We start from the raw sequence: 23,272 nt of genomic DNA on the forward strand, positions 1-23,272 counted from the left end.
TTAACAATTTTGGTAAATAGTAAAGCTTTGTGAAGATCATTAGACTCTGGGGGACAGAGACAAGGCAAAGATGTCAATGTAAGGAAAAGGCACATGGTGGTGAAGATGTCTGCTTATTATCTACTGAGCTGCATACGATGCTCTGTCTGGGTACAATTCACTCCCTACTGTCATGCGGGTCTGGCTGCCTGGGGGATGTGTCAGAACTGCTTTATGATCCTCTCCTTCTCTCCTCACCCCTTCCTGAGAGTTTCCTCCATAGAACCATTGCACACACGCTCATGATCTGACATAATCTTCCCAATGTCACCATATTTCCATCTGAAGTGAAATACAAGAAAAGAATAAGTTGGAACCTTAGCATAAATCTTTTGCAGAATTAGGAAGCCCTACATTTAGAGTTTGTCTTTTAAATTGGAACAGCACATGTATCACCTAATCAATATATAAAAAGAAGGCAGTTAGTTCATTTTTAAGAATCTGGTGGAGTCTAAGAAAAGGCACGGAGAGGATGACTGCCATCTTGAGCTGGAATCCAGCGTGCCTGAAATGCATGGCTCTGGGAGTCAGAGTAACATTCACGTTCCTTTCTTGGTGTTTTGATTGTACATCTACGTGCAAGTGAAACTGTATCTGACATGAAAATTTCCAAGGAAATAAAGAGAAGCAAATCAGTATGAATTCTTAGATCAAGATCTGCAGAAGGAATTTAAGTATTTTCAGATTGGAAGGAAATCTTCTCGAAATTGCTAGGAGACTCGGAACTGATAAGCCTCAGTTTCCACATCTGTAAAATGGAGATAACTGTACTTCATTCACTCGGTCGCAGTGAAGGTTTAATGAGATCATATAAAGTACTTAACAGGGAGTTGCATACTTAGTACTTACGTAATAAAAATTACAATTAATGATTATATTCACATTATTCCCCAGAAATATTCATTTGTATATGAAATTTCAGGTTCTCAGAGTGAACGGTAGGAAAACTATTAACAGACTGGAATATTGTGTTCCAACCTGCAAATCGGAGTTTCTTCCATTTTGTTACTTGCTGCTCATGGTCAGCTTGAATTTCTATATTTCCACATTTCAGAGAAGGACACCAAGGGCAATCTCTCTGGGAGTTCATAAACAAATTAAAAACGGGAACGTTGCCTTACACTTCTTTTGTACAGCAATTGAGCCAAAGACAGTAATCAGACATACATAAAATTGGTTTCAGTTGTTTTAAACTAATATCTCTTTGAACTGTATTTTAATAATTTTGACCATGACAAAATGTTCTTTGAATCCATTCTGACCACTCTGCCCAATTCAGAGAGACCTCTTATTTTCCCTTTTTTTTTTGCCCCTTTTTTTAAAAAACAATGTATTGAAAGTAGAAGTGCAGGGACATGTCATTTATCCAAAAGCATCCCAGGACATTTCAATCAGCTCTTATCTCAGGAACCTTTTCCAAGTGGATGAAATATAGGTGCCAAGAATTTTTTTTCTCTTTTTCAACAAAAGCGTTATTCAATTAACTGTGGAGTAGGTTAATGATAATTTATTATATAAAGGCTGTGTCATATCTATGACAGTTTGCTGTTTTCATGGGGTTTGGGTGGTGATTAAGACGATTTAGTAGTCCCTTAAAATAGCAAGTGACACCTATTCTAGGCAGGAGAATTAGCTATAGTTTGCTGACTCTCCAGCCTGCCTGCACGCTGGACTCACCTGGAGCTTTCAGAAATGATTCGTGTCCTCACCTCACCCCCAAGAGATGCTGACTTAATTGGTCTGCAGTGGGGCCCGAAAGCTGCTATGATAAAAGGTACTCTGCGTTTTTCAAATCTGAGGCAAGACTGAGAATTACTGTGACATTACAGTGATAGGTGACCGTCAAACAAACAACATTTAACCTCCCCTCAAAGAGCTCCAGATTCTACTAAGGAAAATATACTTTTACAACTCCTTGACATGCTTCAAAAAGGTGTTAAATGACACAATCACTGATAAATCCCACATTTCTTTTATCTTCCTTCCTATCATCTCTTACTCTCTAGTAATAAAATGGCTGAAGACCAGAGAAATAAAGAAATCACACCTTGAAATCAAAAGTAGAAAAATCAAGGGCTACGTGATAGCAGGCTTTGTTACAGATACCTTTAATCACATGGAAAAGGAATGTCTTTGTGAGAAACAAATGTACCCACCAAGTGTCCAAGAATTATTACAGATGCTTAGGGAGTGTTGTAATTATGAAAACGTCATTAAGAACCAATAGTGCTGGCTTTATTTGAGGCTGTTGATGCTCATTTGTGTGGTGATAAAACTGAAATCCAGGGCTCCCCCATAGCTTGATGTTATCTCTGCCTTCCCCACTCAGCCACATAGTCTAACTCGAACCCCGTGTTATCATCCCATGAGGAACCAAGTTGGCCTTGTTAAGAGGCTATGCCAAAAGCTGGAGAAGCCCCAGCAGAGGAAATCTGATTCCAATTTGGGGATGAAAGTATAGTCCCCCCTGCCAGGTTTAAATTGAGAGCGTATTACTCATTTTTAGTTAATTTCTCAGCCTGCAGTATAATTCGGCACATCTGTGCTGTTTGTGTTCCCTCAGCTGCTTCCTTGGGGACCCCGACCTTGATGGGATAGTTGTAATTAGGGGGGAATGTTAATAACTGACAATCATAGTCAAATACCCTATCTGTGTAAGAAAATGCATATGTTAAAATTAAAAGGACAAACACAAGAGCAGCGGATCATTACATTTTTCTTGTCACTGACTTAATTTTCTTTCTTAATGTCAAGGTCTAAAGTGCCAGGGGAGTGAGGAAGTGAAGTGCAGCGGTTCTCAAGGCACACGCGCAGGGAGGAAACATGATTATAGCAGGTCAGTATGGGAGAAGCCATCCGTTCATGGGAAAACCATACCTCCCTACAGATTTTAAATCCACTCCTCCTGAACAGACTTCTTGTAGAGGTATTGGAAACGTTGAAGGAGATTTTGCAGGCTTTCCCTTCCAACCTTTTCAAGTGTATCTCTTTTTAATATTAATGATTGTTGCCGTCTTCTACAGGATTGTAGCATCCATGATTCAGAAGAATACATAATGATCAAAACTCCTGTGGATTCAGTAATGTTATATATCTTATCATGTTATACATATGTGTTTATAGATGTTTATATGTGTGTGTGTTCATATTTATGTTATTAAGTGCAGTTGCATTTGCAGACATTTGGAAAATATGATACATACAGGTCACCTGAATGTCTCCACGTTTTGCAGTCCATGGTCATCCTTTCCTTTGATAGCCCAGAAGAAGTCCCAGGTCCCCACCTTAGGTGTCTGCAGTATGTGCAGCCTCTCCCACTATGTTCCTGACAATTCCTGGGAAGGATGCTTTTCCTTTTAACTATGTTCGCCTTGCCCCATTCCTACCTTGCCTTCATGGCTGTGGTCCTTCTATCTAAATCCATCACCCCAAGCATGGATGCATGTTCTTCCTCTTCATTTGCTAAAATAGCTCTCATACACGACTCTTGTACATACAACTATCATTCAAGATCTGGGAGTAATAGGAGGGTGCAATTACATCACAGCAAAGGAGGCAATTGAAAACTGAATGGCAGATATGTTTGTTCAGTCACCTTCCAGCATTCCTTGCCAAATGTTATTTTTTCCTCCCTTTCTCTATCTCTTCTTAGCATCTAGCCTGGCTCCATTTTCCTGGGTTCTGTTCTCTTTTAACCAAGAATTTCTCCCATGTCTAATACCCCTCCTTCAGCAACCCTTCTCCCTCCCCTCCTCAGGTACCCCCACCAAAGCAATCAGATTTCCACCTCCCCTGTCTTTGGCATCAGGGGCAAAATGAAAATCTCTGTTATTTCATTACATGAGGAAATTTAAATCCCTTTTCTTTTACTATCCTGGGCTCTGTGATTAATTTAAAAAGCTCCATTAAGTGTCATTCTTCCTGCTCTCCCAGAGCAATCCACCTAGACATCAGTTAACTCATGACATCTCAGTGTTTCCTCCCTGCCACAAATAGAGCTGAGAATTATTTATTTGGCTACAGAGATGCTTGGGTGTACCCCTTTAAATCGAGTCCCCTGAACTGTGACCTAGTCAATATTCCACAGCCACTGCAGCCTGGAAACAGATGATCTGTACATTCATAAAACTATCTAGTTGGCCAACGTGGCCTTTGAGGCAGTTCCATTTTGGTGAAAGCATTCTTTTCTCTCCATTGTATCATGAGTTCTTCTCCTTCTTCTCCTCACTTGCTTTCTGTAATGAAGCTAAATACTTACAGAGAAAGAAGTAAAAGAAAGCTAGCAGTAAAGAGTTAATTCTCCCAGAGGCATTACCTTTTAATGTGTAACACAGTCTCAAGCCAAGATCGTTCACAGCTGGAGCATCTCTGAATGTGGGATATGAATCGGCCAAAAGCCAGTGGAGAATATGTCTTTCGGGGAAGGAGCCTTCCCAACCCCTGGGAATCAGGCAGCATGACGTGACTTCCTGTGCCACCTTCCCAGGCAATGCCCCTTGCAGAGACTAGCTTACTTAACAGAGAAATTAAAATAGATGGGGTCCAAGTAAAATCAAGCTTTCCTCCTCCAATCCAGAAGACTGGTTCACTTTCTTGTTTATGCTTCTTTCATTGTCCTCCAAGTTGATCATAGCACAGCCCTGAATTCCTAGTCAGTGCTAAAAAGATTCTTATTTAAAAAAAAAAAAAAAATCTCAGCACCGAGATTTTACAGGGCATCGACCTATTTCTAAAAGTCGGAAACAGGCTTTTCTCTTCACCTGAAAAGAAGTGAATCTAACTGAAAACTCACCAATCAGGATGTAGACTTGCATTTTGGAATAGCGCCCATTAAACAGTCAGTGAGTGGCATTACGCTGCAGTGGTTAGAATTTTGAATTAGAATCGGATCCCCTGGGTTTGCAACTCAGCTCTGACACTAACCAGGTAACCCATGGCAGGTTATTTAATATGTCTGGCTTAGTTTCATCATACGTGAAATGGGAATAATAAAGTACCTTCCCTGTGGGTTTGTTGCGGGAATGAAATGAGGCAATTCCAGTTCAGTGCTTAAAACAAAATACAGCAAGAAATTCAAATGTGACTCCTCATGTCTGCTCTCACTGAGGCATCTGACTGATCCATATAGATATCAAGGTGACTGTGAAACTGAATTCAGAAATTACAGAGAGAAGTGCAATGCATTGGCTACACACTTCTTGAACTCCCAGCCTCTTTGAAACTATCAAATGTAAAGAGATGAGAAAGAGGGTAACCATTTATGAAGGAATTTCTTTGGAGGCAGCCATAGCTGTTCTGAGCCCTACAGTTCCTTTTGGGGTGGGTGGTTGGGATGTGTAAAGTCTTGTTATCCTTTAATCCAATGTTTTTAAATTGTGAAGTGAGAAAGAGGTTCAATAGTACTGTGCTATTTGATATTTGAGACCTTGATAAACCTTGCCTGGGGCTGGAGAACATTGTGGAACAGGTCCTGACTCCTGCTCCATTCATTACCAGGGCTGACTAAGCAGAGAAAAGCAGAGGCAGGACTGTGCTGCTGGGTTAGGGGCAACTGCAGAGCCATTCTTTGTCAGGGTGAAGGATGCAGTCAAATCCCCCATTGACCAGATGCTGACTACTCAGAAAAGAACATTACCTAGTGCTAATACTTACTGTCAGATGGACTTGCCGGAGAGAGTGGAGGGCCCCAGCAGCTAAAGCTGGCAGGGAGTGTCACTGTGTTAGAGGCTGTGAGAAGAATCACAGGTGGCCACATAATACAGAGATGCATAAGTTGGTTGAAGATTACTGCAAGAGGGCATGGCCATCCAAGCCTCCGCAGTGAGATTTGGGAAGAATCAAGGAAGTGTTCTGGAGAGAAATGCCGTCTTTTTCAGCATTTGCCAAGTACAGAGAGAGCTGTTCAAGGAAGACTTCTTAGCCATTGCTAACCCCTCCTTTACCGTAGCTCTGGCCTCAAAGGGTCAGAAAGTGGCTAGCAAGCTGCCTGGTTGTATTAGTCAGGGTTCTTCAGAGAAATGGAACAGATAGGGTGTGTGTGTGTGTGTAGACAGAGATGATAGAGATAAAATATCTTGATATCAAAATATTTAGTTTAAGGAATTGGCTTATACAGTTGTGGGACCTGGCAAATCCAAAATCTGCAGGGTTGGTTGGCCGGCTGATACTCCAGGAAAGAGTTGCGGTTGGAGGAGTCTGAAGGCAGTCTGCAATCAGAATTCCTTCTTGCTCAGAGGAGGCAGTCTTTGTTTCATTAAGGCCTTCAACTGAGTGGATGAGGCGTCTTCACATTATGGAGGACAATCTGCTTTACTTGAAATGTGCTGATTTAAATATTAATCTCATCTAATGCTAGAGAGGGTATGGAGAAAGGGGAACCCTCCTACGCTGTTGCTGGGAATGTAATTTGGTGCAGCCATTATGGAAACAGTATAGAGATTCTTTAAAAACTGAAAACAGACTTACCAAATGATCCAGCAACTCTACTCCTAGGCACATATCCAGAGAAGACTCCAATTTGAAAAGATACATGCACCCCAGTGTTCACAGCAGCACTATTTACAATAGCCAAGACGTGGAAGCAACCTAAATGTTCATTGATAGATGATTGGATAAAGAAGTTGTGAGATACATATGATGGAATATTATGCAGCCATAAAAAGAATGAAATAATGCCATTTGCAGCAACATGGATGGACCTAGAGATTATCATACTAAGTGAAGTAAGTCAGAAAGACAAATACCATACATTATCACTTACATGTGGAATTTAAAAAGTGACACAAATGAACTTATTTACAAAATAGAAACAGACTCATAGACATAGGAAACAAACTTATGGTTATTAAAGGGGAAAGGTGGGGGAGGGATAAATTAGGAGTTTGGGATTTACAGATACAAACTACTATATATAAAATAGATAAACAGCAAGGTCCTACTGTATAGCCCAGGGAACTACATTCAATATCTTGTAATAACCTATAATGAAAAAGAATATATATATGGTATATATATATATACACATATATATACATGTAAAACTAAATCACTGTGCTGTACACCAGAAACTGACACAACATTGTAAGTCAACTATGCTTCAATTAAAAAAATTAATCTCATCTAAAAAATTTTAAAAGGATAGTGCGATACCAAAAAAGAATAAAACAAGTCTTTTGATTACTCCATAATTATTCATGCATAAAATACCAGTTACAAATGCCTGGTACCTAGTAAATATTCAATAAATATTCACTATTTTTATTACATATACACACACATCATTTACTATAAATAGAACATAAAATCAATGCTACACACACACACACACACACACACTTTCTTGATGGTGACGTATACATGTAGCCTGACAACGGCAAATAGATGCATACATTTCACTGAACTACTTGATAAGTGGGAAAGAACAACCACTTTCAGAAAGTTATATTCTAATGACTGTGATTTACATTTTAGCGTTTCACATAAATACATTGCCTGAACTTTGCTCTGTGGTGGGATAAATATAAACCTTGAAATTTAAATATATTCATGCTACGGCAAACACAGTTTCCTTTGTTAGTGTTTACTATTGTCTGTAGCCTGGGGAGCAATACTGACTCTTAGGTAAACAAATAATTAGCTGGTTCATTTGAAGTAGGAAGGTGTAATTAATGAATTTGCCTACTGTTCTACCCTGCTGCAGACAGACAGCCCTTTGGGTCTTTGTACTTTCATTCTCAGTCTCGCTCTCTCTTTCTCCCTCTCTCTCTCCATCTACCTCTATGTCTGTTCACAACATAGCTGCCTACCCTGCTACTCTGGAGTCCACAAAGTATTGTTGCATAAGGTACTTAAAGTAAGATCAGTGTGAAACATCAGTCAACCTGGCCCAATACAGTTGTTGAAAGGTACTTTCTTTAGATGTTATTTTCTTGGCTGTGCAAGCAGTCTTTTAAGAGATGCTTTTAAAATTGAAGATGAAGATCAGTAAGAATAAATTTGATGTCTGGATGTAGCAAGTGTGCATTAGGAAAGAAATGGGCTCCATTACACAAATAAATCCTTTCAAAATTATAGTCTTAAGGGGTCTAATTTGCCCGTGGCTTTCTTGATCAACTTTTTTTTCTTTTCTTTTATTATGTGTTATTTATTTTGCATTAGATTACATGATTGTTATATAAATCTTTGCTCTTTTTAAAAACAATTCTGCTAAAGCACTAGTCTAACTTGTCCTTACATTAGAATTAGCTGTATGTGTGAACTCATGGGACCTGTAATCCACAATAAATGACTGCAGTGGGGCACTATTTAAAAACAGAGGTGGTTAGTGTCTACAAACCTCAAACTCCCAATTTAAGTACGATATATAAAATAGACAAGCAACAAATTTCTTCTGTATAGCACAGGGAACTATATTCAATATCTTGTAGTAACCTATAATGAAAAAAATATGAAAATTAAAAAAAAAAACAGAGGTGCACTCAGGGTGGCACCATGTTAAGAATCTTATTGTTCTGAACAATAACGGGCAAGACTTGACTGCATCCTTTGGCAACATATAGCATGTTAAGTACTATGTGGTTAAGATTTAAACAAGATTCATGCTGGAAAATCAGGCAGTTTCAGCAGTCCTACCCTCATTCCATCAGACTACTTTGAAAATGAGATCTGCCCAGAGTTTGAAAATGGGATAGAAAGAATGTAAGCCTCACCACTGACTTTTCAATGCTGTGTAAATCAGCAGGGTTGCCAGCAAGAAGACAGAATGAACACGGGTCCACAGTGATGCCAGCCATTACTCTGGTAAATGTTGAGTCTCGGAAATTGAAATTGTGACACTGTTCTCATATTAAACAGGAGGAAGGAGACTGTCCTCAGATTTTATGTTGATTAAAGTGGCTAATACTTTTTCAACAACCATGGCTTTTGGTTAAAGCTCTGAAATGCACTTTGTTTAAAACACACACATACACACACAAAACCATGCCTCATTCATCAGCTCTCTAGGTCATAAACCCTAACCAATTGCTGTTTCTTGAACATCTACTAGGAGCTGTGATAGATGTTAATAAAATCAGGTAACAGATTCGCACAAATCCGAAAAACGAAAATCTGAAACACAAATCAGAAATATCAAAAGCAGATCAACTTACAGGAAAATATAAAAAGAAAAAAAAAGATTTAGAAAGAAAAAAGGGCAGTAGTCAGAAAGAAGCTGTAGTTTCCACCCTGGGGTGCACTGTAGCCACGTCACATTGCAAACCTTGTCGCCAGCCTTGTCAGCAAGCCTTGGCAGGATTCTTTTCACATCCTGAGATCATTTTCATCACAGTTTCTAAGATTCTCTCCTCTCCCCAGTTTCAGAGGGTGGGCTCCGTATTCCTCACTCAGCAGCCAGAGTTGCTGAAAGGTAGGTCTTACTGCTGCTTGAGAGCTGAAAATGTGAGAAGGTGGTGAAACTGACCAGAGAACCCCTTGCCAGCGGGACACAGAGCTTTCCAAGTAGGTAACTATGACAGTAATCATGCCAAGGGACAGAACAGGAGGTCCTCTCTGGGGAAACAGGACATGCTTCTCCTTGTGACCTCTGAATGACCTCCCAAGGGAAAGAGCGAAAGTATCCGGCATCTCTGGCCAGGGCCATCAGCATCAGCAACAGCTGACATTAGAGAGCTCCCTGGCTTTGGGAAGGGGCAAAGCAATGACACAGCAGTGTTTCTAGGTGAAGTAAGATGATAATAACACTGCAGAGACTCATTGATTCTTGGTTTGCTCTCCACTGCCCATCACATCTTCCTGCGGTAAATATACATTATGGTGATTTGTTATGAAACCAGTTATCCTGTTGTCCTCAAATTGTAAGAGAGTATTTACAACTTGCAATATGTGATACATGAAGATGCAAGGCCCTTTTAATTTTAATTGGCTTCCCGACTAGGACAGAGAATGTGGAGCTGCTCTTGTGGTTTTGTGGGCTTGTTTTCAGCACACTGAACTTTTGGCAATCACTGTGAACACCTTTCTTAAAAATACAATAAATAAGTATGGAAGGAAGACTTTGGGGCCAAACTGGCATTGGTATCATTGAATTCCTTCTTGTGTTTCCAACCAATTAAATGAATGGGTGTCTGTGGTAATTAAACTCACTTTGATAATTAGGCACTAAGGACTCTTAAATTACTGAATGTTAATGACTATTTCCCAAGTATGGCCCCTGTATCCTAAGTGCTGCCAAATGGAATTTTCCTGCTCATCGGTAAAATCTAGGGTTCTTTTTTTTTTTTTTCTAATTCCACATAGATAATCAAAACTAGAAACAGAGAATTTGGTTTTGTTGCCTTTCTTTACAAGTCTTAGCAGACTGATGAAACTTGAATCAAACACAAGTTTTATTATAAATGAGACATAGTTGAACTCACCCCTTGGAACTTGGAAGGCCACACATCACAGTGCTCACATCAAAGCCAGAGGTAGGAGAAAACCCCTGCCTCACTGTAGGTGCCTACAAGCGGACCGCCCACCAACACATGCTATCTTTGCTAATAATTTGAGGGTAAGGCAGACAGAAGGTCTGGGCCATCTTGAGAAGTGTGCTCTCCACACAGAAATGTACACTGGTTCCTCTCTGGGTTTCCCCCCAGATAGATGAGTCATATGAAGGATTGTTATCTGAAAACTGAATACAAGGATTTTTGGAGTTGTTTCTACAACCCTTGATCATTTGTTCCTCAGGGCTGTGGTGCAAGCCAGTGAACCAAAAACACTTAGATCAAGTACTAATCATAAACAGTAAGTACTGAAGGAACCATTTCCAGAGAATGCCTTAGATGTAGTTATTTAGTTCAAATATTTTAAACATTTGAATATTTCCAATATTTATTTCAAATATTCCACAAAGCCCTTCTTATACCTTCTTACAGAATCTTCCTAAGAGGGGAAGAAGGGGGTAAAACAGGGAATTAGTGTTTCTTGAGCATCCTTTACATCCCAGGCCCTGCACTAACTCCACGCCTATCATAATTCCAGCACTAAAAAGTCATGGCATATCAATGGGTGAAGATTGCTGCTGCTTGTTTACTGGACAGAACTACATGAGACATTAGAACTAATCCAACATATTCTACACTATACCAATCTATTATTTAAGTTAACAAATTCACGCTCAGTCACGGAGGTCAAACTTAGCCCTGCCATTTCAGCACCATGTTGAGGGAACCTCCCTGAGCCTCGAATATCTCTTCATAAAAGGCGGATAATAACCCCACCAACTAGAGTTGTTGTGACGGTTAAGCTTGATAAAGGTGAAAAAGAAAAGACCATACATGGCATATTTCCTGGTTTTTAACAAATGCTACTTTCTCCTTTTCCTTTCTCCCTTCTTCATTGATTAAGAAATTTTCACCTATTTTCATGCTTAAATGTGGGCTTAAGTCAGTTTTAACTATGATATCTAATATAGACAAAATGGAGTGAATAAAATGAGTCATAAGAATGTAAGTCACAGAGATATGTTTTGAGGGTCTTATACACCTCCCTAGTGAGTGGATGGAATGGAAAAAAAACTTTAGTAAGGAAGCCTGTAAGTTCCCTTAATAAAATTCCCATCCTCCAAGGTTGGACCCAGAGATTGTTTTCTTCCAAACGTTTCATCCACATTCCAGATAACAGGGGCAGGACTGAGGACAGCCCAGCTAGAAGAAGGAAAAGAACCAAGCCATGCTTTCTCCCTTTGTGTGTGTTTCTTCAAAGCTCTGATAACACTTGTGCTTACATCCCACTGGTCAGAGCTTAGTTATGTGCCTTGGCTTAGAGGCAAGGAAGTTTTTATTCAGGGAGGCCTGTGACAGCTAAAAGTCAGGTTCTAGTAACAATAAAGAAGGATACTCTTTACCACAAAAGAGTCAAATGGTACTCTTTGCCACAAAAGATCATTACAAAATTCAAGATAAGAAATGACAGTGGCTTGGCTGCTGAATATATTTTGAAGGTAGAGGCAAACAAATTTGTTGACTGATTGGATGTAGGGTGTTAGAAGAATCAGGGATGACCCCATGGTTTCCGGGTCTGAGCGTTGAAATGGTGGAGTTGCAGAAGTCAGCAGTTTTTGTGGTGGGATAAACTGGGGTTCATTTGGGGGCTTGTTGTTGGAGATGCCTATTATATACACACCAAGGACACGGGTGATATACAAAAGTTCTGAGAGAATATCTGGGCTGGAAAATTGATGTGAAAATCATCAAGAAATAGAAGGAAAGAGTTTCAAGGTCTGAGCATGAGGTGATAATGTTTAGAGATCTGAAGAATGGAGAAACCAACAAAAGACACTGAAAAGAAGCCACCAGTGAAATAGAAAAAAGTGGAGTGTGGTGGATTGGAGGTGGGAGCATGTGGACCTTCTCTTGTGGTATCTGTCTCCTTTTTGGTGGGATAAGAAGCAAAGCATCAGGTGAAAGGGAGATAGAGGAAGGTGTGCTAGAGGCCTGAGGATGGAGAAGAAGATGTGAAATAGCCATGGAGGGGTCGGACAGTATACCTGATTGTCATTGTCATCTTGGTGGTGGTATGGTAGTTTAAGCCTCAGGATAATGAGCATTCACAGAGGAAGAGAAAAACAGCATCTTGGGAAGAGTTATTTTTGGAGCAAGAAGAAGAAGAACCAATGACTGAAACAGAGAAAGATCAAAGAAATAATCAGAGATATCAAGGAGAGAAGAATATTCAAGGCAGGACAACACATTACAGAAGAGTATGGATTAGGGAGTCGTATTCAAATCCCACATTCATCTCTTTCTAGTTCTGTGACCTTAAGCAAGTAATTCAGCACCACTGAACTTTACTTTCCCCATTTGTAAAATGGGAATAATAATAGTACCTGCCTTAGAGCATTATTGTGAGGATTACGTGAGCTATTGCTTATAAAGTACTTAGACTAATAATGACTCATAATAGATGCAGAAGGGACATTGCCTAATAGCCAGCCAATCTGAATGACGTATGTCGAAACTGGAAATGACCATCTTCACTTTCTCTGTCAGAGTGGGAGTATGTGCAATTCCTGGGCTGATATTTTTGAGTGACACATTCACATATTTCAGTGCCTGGGCCCCCTGTCTGTTCTTGCTTGGTTTCCCTGAGTCATTGGAAATGATCCTTTGCAGAACTTTTCAGGCCAGAGATGTCTTGGTTGAGGCTCTGAATTCGGCAACCTTAGAATCAACTATCTCCGGACTTCAAGATATTACATTTTCTACTGTTTAAATAATTCAGATTGGGATTCTCTTCCCTGCAGTCCAAATTATAATATCCAATATGCAACAGAAACAAGGCCCTACTTGATCAGAATAAGAATGCATTGAATCATATTGTTCTTTCTTGATAGCTAGACTGTAACGGTAGAAGGCTTATCTTTACTTAATTTTTAACAATTATATACCAAGTTCTCAAAGGCAATACATTCCAATATAGTTTTAGAGATATTCAAAAGTTAATTTTACTTTTTTCTGTTAAAATTGAAAAAAAATTCCCCAAATTTCTTGATATTTCTTCATTATTCCTATAATAAGTGGCACATTTAACATATTCAAATGACTTTCATTTCAATTAAGATATAATCATAATACCTACTTTATAGAATCAACTTTCACCTATTTGCCTTTATTCTATTACTGAATTAACAGTTGAAAGACTTCTAGTTTCAGCTAAGAGATGTAGAAAGCTGTGAAGAATATTATTCCCACCCTTACAACATGAAAAAACCTGGACCCATCAGAGAAATTGAGGTTTCAGGGCAAACAAGTAAACTGAAATATCGAGAAAAACAAATGCCTCTAGGGATAAATCGCACCTGAGCATTTACTTACCTGTGGCAGATTCTGCCAGATTTCACGTAAGACAGTAAGAAGATACAGCTAAAATGTTTTCAGAAATTGCTAGAGGCTGAGTGTAAGCTAGTGTGAGAGTGCAAAGCCCCTGGGTGTGGCAGATAGAGAGTAGAGAGGTGTTTGCACATTCCTGCTGGCAGTGCTCATCGGGAAGATTCGGAAGAATCCTGAGAAAGCTTTTTTCATGGTGCTGACAGAGAGAGGGAACAGCAGCCACTGCCCAAACTCTGCCCAAACCCATCTCCTCTGTCTCCACTACAGGATGAAAGGCTTGTTCTGCAGGGGGGAGAGCCGTGAAAACTGTCACTTTAGGGTACTGATGGAAATCCACTGCATCTAGAAAAAGGGCACGGGAAAAAAAGAAGCAGCATTCTCCCTGTGGGAGCAATACCCATATGCATTTATATTTCTCCTGTGGGAGAAATACCTGCGAGGTTCTGCTCTGCAGCTGGATAGGCAGAGTACTTATGAAGGCCATCGCCCAGACCCAGGGACAGAGCCCTGCCTGAGACCAAAGCTTAATCAGAACACGAGGAAATGCTCCTCCCTCCCCACACCAGGCTAGCATGTTCTGGGTGATATAGCAGTGGAATACAGCTGGGAGGGCTGGTTAGACAACAGTGCAGAGGGAAGATGAAAACCCAGGGAGGGTATGGACAGCGAAAAAAGAACGTCTGTCAAACCAGCCTATACTGTAAACACAAGGCATCACTTAAAGGAACCTTAAAGCTGCAGTACACTCAGAGTGACCAGAAGAACAACAAACTCCTAACTCAGCTCCTCAACAGATTAACAGAAACCCCGTGCTTGAGGTCTAGCTGAAGAAAATAGATGCTTATCTCTGACTATGGAAAATATTTACCCCAGGATCTTTAGCCCTCCACAAGATGTCTGGCTTTCTACAAAAACAACAAAAAACTCTAAGGCACACACACATACACACACACACTCACAGAGGAGGCAAAACAATTATCAGGATCAGAGTGGCTGTGACACAAATGTTGGAACTATCAAACTGAGAATTTGGGGTAATTTTAATTAATATGTTATTGGCTCTAATAGAATAAAGTAGATGACACGCAATATCAGATGAGTAATTCAGCAGAGAGATGGAAACTATAAGAGAGAATCAAATGAAAATGCTAGAAGAAAACAATCAGCAATAGATATAAAGGCCTACAGCAGGCTCACCAGTAGACTTGATACAGCCAAGGAAAGAATTTGCGAACTTGATGACAAGTGAGTGGAAATTAAACAGACTGAAAAACAAGAAATAAAAAAGAGTGAATAGAAAAAGAATAGAGCGCCCAATAAATAGTGTAGGCAATTTCAAACAGTGTAACACTTACACATGGAGAAGAGAGAGAAGATGGAGCAGAAGAAATATTTTTAAAAATAATTGCAGAGAATTTTACAAAGTTAATAACATACATGAAACCACAGACCCAAGAAGCTCACAGAACACTGCGCAGGATAAATATCAGAACACACACACAAATACCTAGGCATATGGTATTCAAACTTCTGAAAATGAGAGAGAACCACACCTTGAAGTTAGCCAGAAGGGGGAATAAAATTCTCTATACAGAGAAACAACCATGAGAATTAAAACAGACTTGTCATCAGAAACTATTCAAGTGGAAAGAAAATGTAGTGACATATTTAAAGTACTGGCAAAAATGTCAACCCAGAATTCTATATCTAATAAAAAAAAAAAAAACTGAAGGAGACACACACAAAGCCTTTTAAGACAAACAGAACCTGAGAGAATTCATTGCCAAACATACTCTTATAAGGAAATGCTAAAGGATGTTCTCCAGGCGGAAGAAGTATGAGATCAGTCAGAAACTTGGATCTACACCAAAAAAAGAATAAAGAGAATAGGAACCCAAAAGAATGAAAATGAGATAAAATCTATTTGTTATTTGTAAATATGCTAAAAAGATAGCTGACTGATTCCATGTATGGCATATGGAAAAATAAAGCATATGTCAGTAATAGCACAAAAGAGAGGTGGGAAGAATTGAGAACCTACTATTGTAAAGGGCTTCCATCACCTGGAAAGTAGGTAGACTCAGATTAATTTGAAATATATATTGTAAATCCCAGGGTAATCCCTAAAAACATTTTTAAAAGAGGCGTAATTAAGAAGTCAATAGAGAGAAAATGTGATCATAGAAATACTTGATCAAAGAAAACGCAGAAAGGAAAAAAAAAGAAATTAAGTACAAATAGGACAAAAAGAAATAGTTAGCAGGAGATTAGTTTTTAATCCAATATCAATAACCACATTGACTGTGAATGGTCTAAATATACTGGTTTAAAGATAAAGATTGTCAAATTGAATAAAAAACAAGACCTAAATATGTGCTGCCAACAAAAAAAAAATTCATTTTATGTCTTTAAATATTTAAAGCGTACTCATACAAAATATGCTAAGTATGTATTTAAATAAAAACTGAAGTTGTTAATAAAGTGAATCATTAGCTTCTGTAGAAAACTTACGCTGTGCTATATACATATGCATTTTCCATGCATTTCTGCATGTTACATCATCCCAGTGTACTCTGAGGCACTTCTTATCCCTCACTTTAGAAATGAGAAAACTGTGACTTAGAAAGTTAATATGTCCAATGTTTCTTACCTAATAAATGGCAGGTGGGATTAAAACCTAGGCCGTCTGATTAGAAACCCTACACGGTGATCCACTGTTTGAAACTGCCACTACCGATAGCTTTTAGCTATGAGTTTAGTAATGCCTCTGAGTCTATTGGTTAAGAATGATTTCACAGTATTGTCTGATTCTTCTGAATGCATGCCTGGAATAATTATGAAAACAGGTTTGTTGTTTATGGGGGAGAGAGCATGACCTCCATTTGAAATAGTTCCAGTCTCACATGCCAGTATTTCCTAGGTCTGTAAGAGTGTATTATAACTTTTTAACTATCCAACTTTATTTTGCCCCTGTGATCTTGCAATTCTCATGCTTTCAAATTTTCTAAACACTAATTCATACAGTACTCTTTATCTTCCTCTTTTCTTAATAGTCTTCTGTTCTGAAAACAAATATTGGTTAGAGCTCCACATACTTTGGCAATTCCAAGTTTCTATAAATTTAGTATAGGTATCGAGTTTTTAAAACACCTTATCTACTGTTTGTATACATTTTTGAATCCATTAAGCTATATAAAAATATTATGTAAAGATAAAGCCAGGAACTGGAAGTAATTTTCTGGAAAGCTTTGAATACTACCAACATATGTTTATGTTTAAAAAAATAGATTAATAGGATGTTTTCATTTAAATGCTAAAGTTGTAAACTTTATATTTTAGAGTTTCATATTAAGTATGATTGCCTAAACAGCCAGCACAGAATCAAATCCTGTATGCCTTACTTGATAGTCTCATGGGTGTATGTGGAATGGAAAACTGTAAATTCATTTTAGCTACAGATGGTTGTTGTAAAGAATACTAAAAATGACCATAAAGCAATTGGCTAATAAACACACCAAAAACAATAAAGTGTATCTAGAACAAACTAGCTTTGATAGCACATACCACCCATTATAAGCACCAGTATCAGTTTCAGCAATAAATAAAAGGTTATGAACGAGAGCAGCTGTTAAATTTTACTCAGAGATGCTAGACACTAACTGGGAGGGAGAGAAGAAAACTTGGAGAAAAAATGTGTCATCCAGCCGATAGTGGGGCTTGTCTTATGTTGTAGACTGGGTACTGCTTCCAGTATCTCTATGCCTGAAGTCAGTCTTCCAGGTTTTCTGATTGATTTCAGTGTCCAAGGGGAAGATACATACTTGGCTATGCTCTTTGGCGCCTAAGCTACCATCATGCTCCATTTCATCTAGCAGAGAGAATAACAAATTAGAGCCAAAGAGCAATAGACATCAACCCAATTTCTCTGTAGCTCAGAAGTATAACTGATGAGCTGTTTCCTCTGACTGTCCCACAACATAAACAAATGCCACATGTCTGCTTGACTTTGCTTTCAACCTAGTATATGTGATTCCCACCAGAAACATTTTCTTCTGTGAGTAGTTGAATAAAATCCCTTTACATATGTTTGAACATAATGTTGTGATAATATCTTATTTTTATTAGTGCTTATTATCTGGCAGGCACTGTAAACCCATTATAGAGATATCACCTCATATTTACAACAATTTTCTGAAATAGTTTTTGTGTTATGACTGTTTTATGGGTGAGGATAATAAGAATTAGAAAAGTTAACTATCTCCTCCAAGAGTACCCAGTTAGTATGGGGTAAGCTTGGTCTGAAATCCTGGTGCCCACGTGACATTTGAACTGAGATCTGGAACCCACAATCCAATAGGAACCAACACACCAATGAGGAGTAGTTTAAAGAGGACCACACAAGATGTGTAGCCAGTAAGTCTTTTTGTGCGACTGAAACCTAGGGTATGAGTGAGAAAAGGACAACTTCGGGAGAGACAGGCTGTCCAGGCTTGTCAAGACAGGCTTATCAAGACAGGCTTGTCAGGCAAGTCATGGCCATAGAAAGTCACAGGGTTTTTGAGAATTTGACCATGACAGGCTGCTTGAAAATGTTTAAAGAGAGATATGGTGTGATCGGAGTCCCATTTACCATGGTAAGACAATTAGTAACTTCTTCCGTAGTTCAGATGAGGTATTACAGGTATGTCAAACCTAAAGCAATGTGAGTGAAGAGAAAAGTTAGAATTGACAGCACTTAGGCTTGAAATGGGTCTTGAAGGCAAGAGGAATAAATTCAAGATACTGGCTTTAGTGGCTGGGTAGAAAGCAGTGCTATTAAATACGATGAAGAATCAATGGAGGAGGAAAGACTGTGCATATAAAGGGTGCATGCTGGTTGTATCCTGGTGACTATGTCTAGTCGACATTTAATAATATTGAATAATAGTTCAGTTCACTGGAGAGAATGAGAAGAGGATGAAAGACACAGTAATGAGGAAGCACCGGTATATAAGAGTGATCAGAATATGGAGTGTTGGTGAATGAAACTCCGCCTTGGTCACCCCTTGTGGTAGACAAGCTGCAGAGACGGCCTCCAGCAGTTCCTTTGCCCGGAGCAGCACAGCTCACCACACACCACCCATTAAGAGATGCAGTCTCTTTCCCTTGCTTTGCATCTGGGCTGGCCTTGGACTAACTTTGCCAGGAATTCTGTCTCCACTCATGTCTAATTTTGGTCCAATTTTGAAAAAGCAGCCTTTTACTCACATTTCATTCCATTGGAAATTTTAGCTCCTAGAAGTCCGTGGCTTTGTTGGGACTGGGGAAATGTATTTTACAGCTCTCCTGTGGTGCCGGTTTAGGTTTTTTCTTTGTAGGTAGGCTATTTCCAGTGCAACCTGGTTGGGAACGGCTGAAGGTTTGTGTTCAGGGGCCAGTCCAAAGCCATGCAAACTTTAGAGGCCTTTTTCCATAAATAATGTTTTCAGATACTGTTTCCGCATGTCAGGAGTTGAATTCTAGGGTCGCAGGTTCAAAGACCCTACATCACCTACATGCACATACATACTGTTTGAGCTTTTTGTTTGGGAAAATGATTTTAACCTGTATTGGTTATGAATAATTTCCAGATTAGAACAGGCTATGGGAGCAGTGGTTGGACTCAATATCCGTTGAAATAAATAGGTTTCTTGAAGAGAGAAAAATAAACCACTGAAGCTATTTGCATATTTCAATTTATGTATGAAAGTGAGAAAGGCAGTACTTAATTTCTTAATGGAAACCAGTTTCCAGCCTGAAGAGATCTGTGGAATAGACCTGACACCACCAGAACAAAGACAGTCTTCATGGGAGCAGGTATAGAGGAGCCGGTCTACCTGAGGAAACAATCTGGTAATTAGCTCAGCTACTTAAACAAAATGACACACTTGCCTTTAGAGTAAAATTTAGATTTCTTTCTGATTCTCTATGATTTTTGGTCCTGCTTTTCCCATTTATTTCAGATAATTAAAATTTTACTATAATTCCACTTAATAAAAGATGTTTAACATGTTACATTTTTAGTTCCAAAAACTTGTAGCAAGACTTGGTTTTTTCACATTTTTCCCCCAGTCATGTCTGGCTTATCTTCTGATTCAGGAAAACAAATGCCATCTCTTAGCAGGGACACAGCAAAAATAGAATGATTGATATTACTTGGCACCTACTGTGCTGAATGCCTGAAGTGGAAGGCTGTGGATCAAAGGCAGACCCAGGAGGGCTGGTAATTTGTATACTGAGTTCATAACCAGACAGCCATTGTTCTGATGCAAACATATAGGCTGTGTGTGTACTGAGACTGCAATGCAGGAGACACAATCAGGGCGAGGATTAAACAACGTCGTATTCTTTCTTCCATTCTGACTGTTGGATGTCACAGAGCCTCCATCACAAAAGGACATCTAAGCATGGACTTCAATCATGGGCACTCTGGTCTTCACGTCTGGTTCTGCAGATAAACTTAGGAGTTATAGATAACAGACAGATGCATAGTGTTTCAATGATATGGGAACATATATGTCTCATATACATTTATGCACAGGAATATATTCAAATCGAGAGGGAGAGAATAGAGGATGGGTGTTTCTCTTGCCAATTTCAGCAGAAGTGGCATTTTCTTTCAAAGTACCTAAGTCATTTCAACTAGCATTCCCTAGGTCAATATATGCTAAGAGTAGACAACTGCAACTAATTTCTAGTAAACTCACTAGAAAAACCTCACAGAAAATAGATACGAAATAAAAGGGACAAAATGAGCTGGTTTGGGGCAGTGGTCCTGACAATTCATACTTGATCTTAAATGGTTTTGATTGATTTATAAAAGAACATCAATTCATATCTCAAGGCATTTGCTATCAACATTATAGACCACTGCATTATACTTTAAAACAAGTTCAGGTGCTAGGGGTGGGGAGGGCAGGTCCATGGTGTGCTTGGGGAGGAACGTGCATGTGTGTGTGTGTGCATGCATTATGTGTGTATGGAAGAGAGAGGTTCTTTGGTGTTTTCGAGCATACATTTATTGAGGTAAAGGAAGCTTGGTTGAAGCATTAATAACTTTCAGGACTTTGTGGAACATTTGCCCTGAAGGACAAAGGTATATTTGAAGATGAATACTTATGTTAAGCAGTGGCAGAAGAAAAGAGAAATAATCCAAGAATGTCTGTCTGCCCATAAATTCAACAGAGGGAGGCAGATGATCAATTATTTTCTGATGCCGGTCGAACAGGAAAAAATATTCTGGAAGCAAAGAGATTGCATAAAAATATATTTGAAGAACATCTCTAGCCATTTTTCCTAAGCGAGTAATGAGAGCAATACTCACGGTTTATCAGATCTTTTATCATCAGAGGTAATTTTCTTCGAATATCCTTTAGCATTACTGATATATATATATATGTATACAATTTTCAACAGTAAACTCCAGCTCTCCTGCCTGTCCTCATTTCCCTTCCCCCCAACACACACAAACAGAGCCCTGGAAGGCCCCCTTGGTTTACACAGGGTTTCCTACTGAGGAGCTTGGGGGTAATGGAATTATTGTCCCATGTAAGGACCTAATAACACAAAGCTCTGTCTGATTTTAACCTTTATGGCCAATTATACAAGGGTAAATTTTTTCTTGCTTTAACTCATTTTCCAAATCTTTGAACCTGAAAGGTCTCAGAAATTATCTACTCCACGCTTCTCCTGACAAACTTTACAAAAAAAAAAAAACTGAGCCTCCAAATAGTTAAGTGATTTGCCTAATAAAACCAGAAAGACAAACCTAACAATGACTCTATCAGGATTAAACCCCTTTCATAGCTCATTACCCTCTACAAATAAAGAGTAACCTCTTAGATAGGATTTTTCCCATATTTTCAGTGTCATCTCCCACCCCACTTCTCTTCCACGATTTTATGAAGCAACTCAGAACTGCTGAGGGTTCCCCTCAGGACAAACTGATGATGGCCTCCATGCCTAGTTCATGACACCCCCTTTTCCTGGAGCACACTGTCCACCCCCAGCTCTTCTGTCTAACTCTTTAGAAGCAGTGTTCACAACTCAGGAGACAACATCGTGCCTTCAGAGACATACCTCTGATGCCCTATTTGGCTTGGGGGCCTCTCTGTGACCTCATAAGACTGAAGATCTTGACCACAGACCTTAGGCCATTGCGATTATCTGTTGATGGGGTCCTCTCCCATTTCTCTCTAAGCACTTTGATGACAGAGATTGTGTATTTTCATCTTTGCACTCCCAGCAAGCATCTGGAACAAAAGAGTTTCTCAACAAATTTATGGAGCTTCTATTTTTATTGCTAAAATCCTCATCTTCTCCATTCCCATTTGTATGGTAAGCATGAGTTTATTAGATTTATAGGGCAATTGAAGTTCAATAAATATATATCACTTATATGAGACTGAAATACTGACAGCATTTTCACATACATCCTTTTAAGCAGATATTCTTGGAGGCAGATTATTCATCTGTATAAGAGTGTCCAGATTTGTAAAAATAGAGAAAAGTTTAGGTGCTCTAGAGATTTAGACTAGGGAAGAAAAGGTCAAGGGAATCAATGTTTTATGTTTTAAAATATCTGAGGTAGTTTATATAAAAATATGACTTATATTGTATGGTAAATGCTTGAGTTCAAAAAAAAAAAAAGTTTCTCAAAATAGGAGAGAAGCTGATGGTCACCAGTTAAGATTAGTTTTTAGAGACTTCCGTAAATATGGGCATTAATGTTCTCTGAAATACTAAAAACTAATGAAAGAATAAAGGATTCAGCTTTATCATTTGTAGAAATTTAAATTTTTTTCAATGAAATGTTAAATGATTTTAACTTTAAAAAAAAAAAAAAGCCTTGTCTGTTTTCTATATAAGTCTTAAAAGAAAGACTTTAGTATAATAAAACCTCAACTATTTCACTGGAATTTATAGGGGGAAAAAAGCATACATTGAGGACTGATCATATTTAACCACAACCAACAATACTAAAATCATTATTTGCATTGATAAGTGAATCATGGATTTTATTACTAAAAGACAGATAAAGTTCCAAGGGGGGAAAAAGTAGAAATTAGAAAAAGGAGTACTGTTTGTTCTCTGAGAACATATATCATTCTGAACTTGCCTTCTGGCTTCTTAGCAACCTCCAATTTCAAATTCCATCAATAGGCGTAACCTACATAACATAAAACTCAGATGGCAGGGTATGTGTCTTTCTGTTTGCTTTGGCATACCTCTCATCTCTCTTAACAAGACTTGGGTAACAGATGAAAATCAATAAAATTACAGTTGGTTACGAAAGACGGCAGTCCTAGCTCGCTCAGGGTTTGCATTTCACCTCTTTGGGAGCA

General features: G+C 38.8%; 1 long non-coding RNA gene across 2 annotated transcripts in view; it reads left to right on the plus strand.

The window, feature by feature from the left end:
• LOC105065205 (uncharacterized) overlaps nt 1–23,272 on the plus strand; it is a 614,873-nt gene that overhangs the window by 408,504 nt on the left and 183,097 nt on the right. For both annotated transcript variants that reach the window (XR_012506994.1, XR_012506993.1), the window contains one exon: nt 2,794–2,875. This is a non-coding gene — a long non-coding RNA (uncharacterized LOC105065205). The remainder of the gene's footprint in view (nt 1–2,793; nt 2,876–23,272) is intronic.

Source organism: Camelus bactrianus, chromosome 5 (genome assembly GCF_048773025.1).
Source record: "Camelus bactrianus isolate YW-2024 breed Bactrian camel chromosome 5, ASM4877302v1, whole genome shotgun sequence".
NCBI lineage: Eukaryota > Metazoa > Chordata > Mammalia > Artiodactyla > Camelidae > Camelus > Camelus bactrianus.